Raw genomic sequence first — 6,000 nt, 5'->3', positions numbered from 1 at the left:
ACAATCAAGATGAAAGTGCCCTAAGGGTTTGAAGTAATGTTTTAAGTAAATTTTAATGATGTCGTCTTTATTGTTGCCATTAACCCTCCTAACGGTGCCCTTAATATTTTCTTTGCTCTCCTGACTGCCACCATGCACTGAATTGAATATTTCAGACACCTGCTAACAATTCTCCGAGGATCTTTTTCCTGAGTTATGACTACTACTCCCAACTTTGGCATCATGTAGTTATATTTCAGATTTTTTTTCCCCTAGATGTATGATCTTGCATTTATCTATGCTGAAGGTCATGTTCCACCTTTTTTACCCATTAACTCAAGTAGGAGAGATCCTTCTGGAGTTCCTTGTCATTAGTGCATCTGACAATTACCTAAAGTCTAACATCAGCAGAAAACTTGGTAATTTCACTGATTCCTCTTTTCTTTAGGTCATTGCTGAAGAAGCTGTCTAAAAACCAATCCCAGCACCAGTCCTTGAGGGACTCCATTATAGACTCTTCTCTACCCTGAAAATTAAGAATTAAGCTCACTCCTTTGCTTTCTGTACATAAACCAGCTTTATGGATCCCTGTTAAGGGACCCATCCACCAGTTCTGTGGCAACTTTGTTTCTTTAACATTTCTCTGTGTGGAATCTTGTTAAAGTATTTTGAAAATTGAGATATTCCCACCATATCCCTTTACCTAAATGCCTATTGACACCCTCACAGAACATATTTCCAAAATACTGACTTAAATATTATGCACAACTGTTCCAAAATGACATGTATGTTTTCTTCATCCAAAAATATAGACATTCAAAAACACTGAAGGAAGTTATTTACATACTCTCCTTCTAATATTTTAAGACTTAAATCAAAAATCATATATTTGTATCCTTGAGTTTATCTACAACAAAATTACTTTTCACTCAAAGTTTCTTTCAACACGGTTTCTTTTAAAAATTTTGTTTACCAAATTATTTCTTCGTTTGCACATGCAAAAATTCACATTATCGTAATCAATGAGTTCCTTTAGGAAAGAAAAAAAGTAATAATACCTGAATTACTTGTAGTTAACATAAAGTATTTTTGCACATTATGTCACACCTTAGTCTAAGGATTTTAGTGTTTTTCAAAATTAATAAGGTTTGATTTACTTTTTTTTTTACTTTTTTTTTCACTTTTCTAATATTTCTGGTATATTTTTACCTCAGTTTGCAGGTTTTTTACCTGTATTTTTTTTTCTTCTAGCTTTCCAGCATGTCTTTCCAACATGGTCCTTCTTTCATTTTCATCTCAGTAAATCTGAATCTTACTTTGACAAAGTATCTCCTAATTATCTGTATGTTTATTTTTCACTGATGATTATCTTTTTAGAGGATGCTATTTATTAGAAATAAGGTGAAAAATCAGCTTTTGTACTTTATTTAACTTTTTTTTTCTCCATCTCTGCCACTTTTGAATGAGCAGGTGTATTTTGTTGACTTTCTGCCTTGACAAGAGCGATGTAAATCACTATCCCATCTTCACTGTAAAAAACTATCCCATCTTCACTGTTTCAAAAGTGTCGTGTTTTTAATGGGTTTTTTTAGAAAACAGTTTAGAAATAATTTTCAAACAAAAATATCTTTAGTTATTGTAGAATCATAGAATCATAGAATGGTTTGGGTTGGAAGGGACCTTAAAGATCATCTAGTTCCAACCCCCCTACCATCAGCAGGGACATCTTCTCTAAATCAGGTTGCTCAAAGCCTTATCCAGCCTGGCCTTGAACACTTCCAGGGAAGGGACATCCACAGCTTCTCTGGGCAACCTGTGCCAGTGTCTCACCACCCTCAAAGGAAAGAATTTCTTCTTAGTATCTAATCTAAATCTCCTCTAGCCAAAACAAAAAAATTGAAATCATACAATAGCAATAAAGCTGCTTATGGTTATTTATCAAATGTTTGCACTTTGTATAAATATTATTGATTGTATAGTTGTATTATTAAATCATTTAATCAGCTTTTTCTTAGACTGTTTCACCCCGAAAAATTACCCTTTTTCCTTGTATTTGACTAATCATGGGATCACATGTGACTGCAGCAAAAATCACCATTCTGGGAGGTTATGCTGTTTTCAGCCTCCATATACTGATTTTTTGAAAACACTGCAAAAATGCACGTGATGACACAATTTGATTTTATAATTTATGACCTCCTTTTGCTCTTGGATAAATTTGATCTCAAGGATAAAATCTCAAAGATAACCAGAAAGAACAAATATTACAGGAGGGAAAAAAGGAAAATGTATACTGCTACAAGCAGGATGTCAGTGGCCCAAATAAATAGTAAGCTTAATGAAGAAAGTCAAATGTTTGCCACAATACAGGAAAATATTTTATTTAAGAAATAAGAAAAAATAAAAAACCAAAACAAATTTAAATAAACCAGATTTATTTTTCATTCCTGTTCTTTTAGAAGGAGTCATGTATTGCAATTATTCTTTGCTGCTTCTGAAGAAAAATAGAAACTCAAGCTTAATATTTTTTATAAAATATATGGGACTCTTCTAATTCAGCATTTCCAGATTCTGAATGTTACATCTATGTTACCCTGTTACCCTAAATCTCTGAAAGCTTGTTAGGTCTATGGGTCTTTATTCCTCCAGAGCAGAGTCGTGAAGACAAGGTTCTGCCCTAAAATCTTTTTTGTCCCCAAGAAAATAACTCTAATAATTCTAAATATATATTCAATTTGTTTGCATTTGGTAGTAACAGGAAAACATTGTACTCCAACAATGATGACTTAGAATAAATGTACAACTCAATCTAATGTCCAATTTTAGGTTCCACTTCTGTAATTTTTTATCACTTCTATATGTAAATGAAAAAGAACAGAGATCTCAGATCCATTTGCAGGTCTCACACGAAAAGTAAGACAAATTTTTAAAGGTAAATTGATTTGAAAAGCATTGTCTATGTGAAGTTGGGAAAAATCAGAGTTCATAGGCAGCATAGTGATTACAGAATGGACATTTCTATTGAAATAATTGACGTATCTGTTAGCTGGAAATGCTGAAACTTTAGTATATTTTTATAGCAAAAGTAAGATAGATAAATACAAGCTAAAATGCTGATATATTTGCATATTTTTAAATTCTTTCTTACAGAATTATACTGAAATATCCCCTTCTTATTCCCTGTCCCTCTCTTCCCTTGAAGGAAAGAATATTGTGTGAAATCTGAAATACTGGTCTTATTTATACGGAATTTTTTTAAGGCCTGATTTTTGACAGCATTGCCATTTGGTCAGTTTCTAATTTTATTTTTTTTTCCTCATTTCAGACTGACTTAAAAGAGCAGCTTGTTTTCTCCTTTTGTTTTTGTTTTCCTCCAAAGCATATCAAATCTGTCAGAGCTGATTTACATTTGTATGTAAATCCTTCCATGCAGAGTAGTTGTGTGTCTCAGTTGTCCAGTTTCCATTGCTTTTTGTGTGGCAATTCTGATTTTTAAATGAAGACAAATTGAGGCTGAAAGCTTGTCATAGAAAAAAGCTATAGAATTTCAAATATCATTGTTAGTATTTTACGTGTTCTCTTATATTTTATACCAGGCATTTTTTCTAGGCATTTTGAATAGACATTAAAATAAAGAAGTCATCAATATTTTTAACAACAGAAAGTTATAAAAATTTTTACCATACAGCATCTTGGGAGCATTTAAATTGTTTTGAAAGAGATAGTCTTATTTTTGTAGCACTCACAATGGGTAATGAGGAACAATATGAACACAGTGACCAAAATTTGAACTCCCATTCAAATAGATGAATCCAATTATATGAACCTTTGAGAAAGTAATTACATGCTTAGTTGACCTCATTTTATAAATCCAAGAACATTTTCCTCATCCTTCTGTGTTGTCTGTCAGCTACTGTTAAAATAATTATAATAGAAAAAAGTAAAAATAAGAAACCCATTGTACATTCATTATTTTATTTCTCTATCATCTTGTGAAATGTCCAACATGAAAAGTTAATTTGGTGCAAGAAGCTAAATGATTATCACAGAGGTTTAACCTAGATGCTTTCCACATATATTTAAAATAACATAAATTATCTTTTGTTCAGTAGTTATTTTGTGGATCAAGTACAGAGGACAAGAAAATAAGTGAACAAATCATTTAATGAACTAACTTTTGATGTGTGTGATATTGTTTGGGGGACCTTGAAAGATGGAGTACAATAGTTTATTTATCGTCCCTTTCCTCCAAAACACATAATTGTTGGTTTACTGTTATGTTAGCTGTAAAGTGGGATTTTTCAAAGGATTCTGCACTGATGTAATTCCTCTTCTACAAGTCAGGCTCAGCTTCTACTGAACATTTTACCACAGATTTAGAAAGGAGAGAAGCAAGACTGAGGCTGAATGTTTTTGGAAGGATGTGCAGAGTGGTTTCAACTTGAAAAAATGTCACGCTGTCAACATATTTTGTAATATGTATATTTAGAGAGAAGAAGCTTGTGCTTACATTTGACACATTGAGCACTAGGTAAATGCTTATCAATGCTCTTTTAGAGCTTCTTTGGCCTCAGCTTTCTCCTCATTTTGTGCACTATCTGTATAAATGAACGCCAGAGATTTCAGATTTACTTCTTAATATCTTCTCCTTTAAATTGAGTATTCTCTGTCTGACCTGTATATCTGATTTTCCTTTGTTCTGGCTGATGTGGTCAACAGGAAATAACCACAATGAAGTGGTAACAAATGGCATAATAATGGAGATATTTAACGGTTTGTTTCTTATGCTCTGCCTTTCAGTATCTCAGTCAGTTAAGAGTGCTGTCATATCCATAATACAGTTACATAAGAGTATGAATGATATCATAAAACCAAATCAGATTTCATACGCAGATTTTCTGAATCATTCCAAAGGCTTATGGACAAACTATTTTGGTCTTTGTGGTATTGATTATGCAGGTGAGAAATAGAGATAATTATTGCTTCTTAGGTATTTCTTACTCTTCCTGCTATGGAGATATTTATGGCTAGGGTTTTCCAGGGTTGCAAGAAAAGAGATTGGTTTCAAATACGAATTTGCCTAAAAGAGACAGAGATTTAGCAAGATGGCCTGGAGACTGGGGCTTTTAAAGCACTTAAATTTCAGAGAATGAGGTGCTCTTCCCATTCTTTTTTAGTTAAAACTTAATGACCTTTTAAGTGCCTTCAGCTAGCTTATCTGCAGAACAGGGGATAGTAGCGTTTATCAGCTTCCAAGATCTGCAGTCAAAAAACGGTTCAACAATAGAAGTAACACTCATGAAATACAGGTCTTAATGCTTTAATTTGTATTTGAACATTAAATTTCCCATTTTTCTTTTTTTTTTTTTTTTTTGAGACACAAAATTTTGAATATGTATCAAGAATAACAGTTTGCTAACTAGCGTGGACAACCTAGGTAAAGGTTGCTGGACAGTAAACAAAAATATGAGGATGAATTTTAATGACAGTTGTTGAATATTCAAAAATACTATTTTTCCTCATACTTTGCTGATGTTATAGATACCATAAAATGGTTCGCATAGGATGGAAAGAGTTTAGAGTAGCCCATATCTAAGTCTTTGTTTCAGACCTTTTTCTTTTCTGTGTTTTGTGACGCCTTAACATGTAAACGGAGAAGTTTTTATTCCAAAGTTTCTTTAGAAACAATCATATACTGACAAAAAATGTATGTATAGTACAGAAAAAGTAGTTTGCATTTATTCTATCATTCTGAATAAAAACTAAGGAAGAGAGAGAAGAACCATTCCCCTGCCATTTTAATTTTCTTTTCAACGCTTACATATTGGTCTATAAGGCACAAATCTATATTCACAGTAATGTTGCTCTAATTGCTTTTATTCATAGAAACTATTACATTGTGGTAAATTTACTGCTGTTTTCAGCTACTGCTCCACACTGGCTTTTACATTAATTCAATCAGGGCAGCAATAATGTTATTGATTCCTCTTGACCTTTGTCTTTTACCTTCTTATTTTGCCA

This window comes from Antrostomus carolinensis, unplaced genomic scaffold, assembly GCF_000700745.2.
Source record: "Antrostomus carolinensis isolate BGI_N321 unplaced genomic scaffold, ASM70074v2 scaffold10566, whole genome shotgun sequence".
NCBI classification, from domain to species: domain Eukaryota; kingdom Metazoa; phylum Chordata; class Aves; order Caprimulgiformes; family Caprimulgidae; genus Antrostomus; species Antrostomus carolinensis.
Note: the sequence above shows the minus strand (reverse complement) of the source record.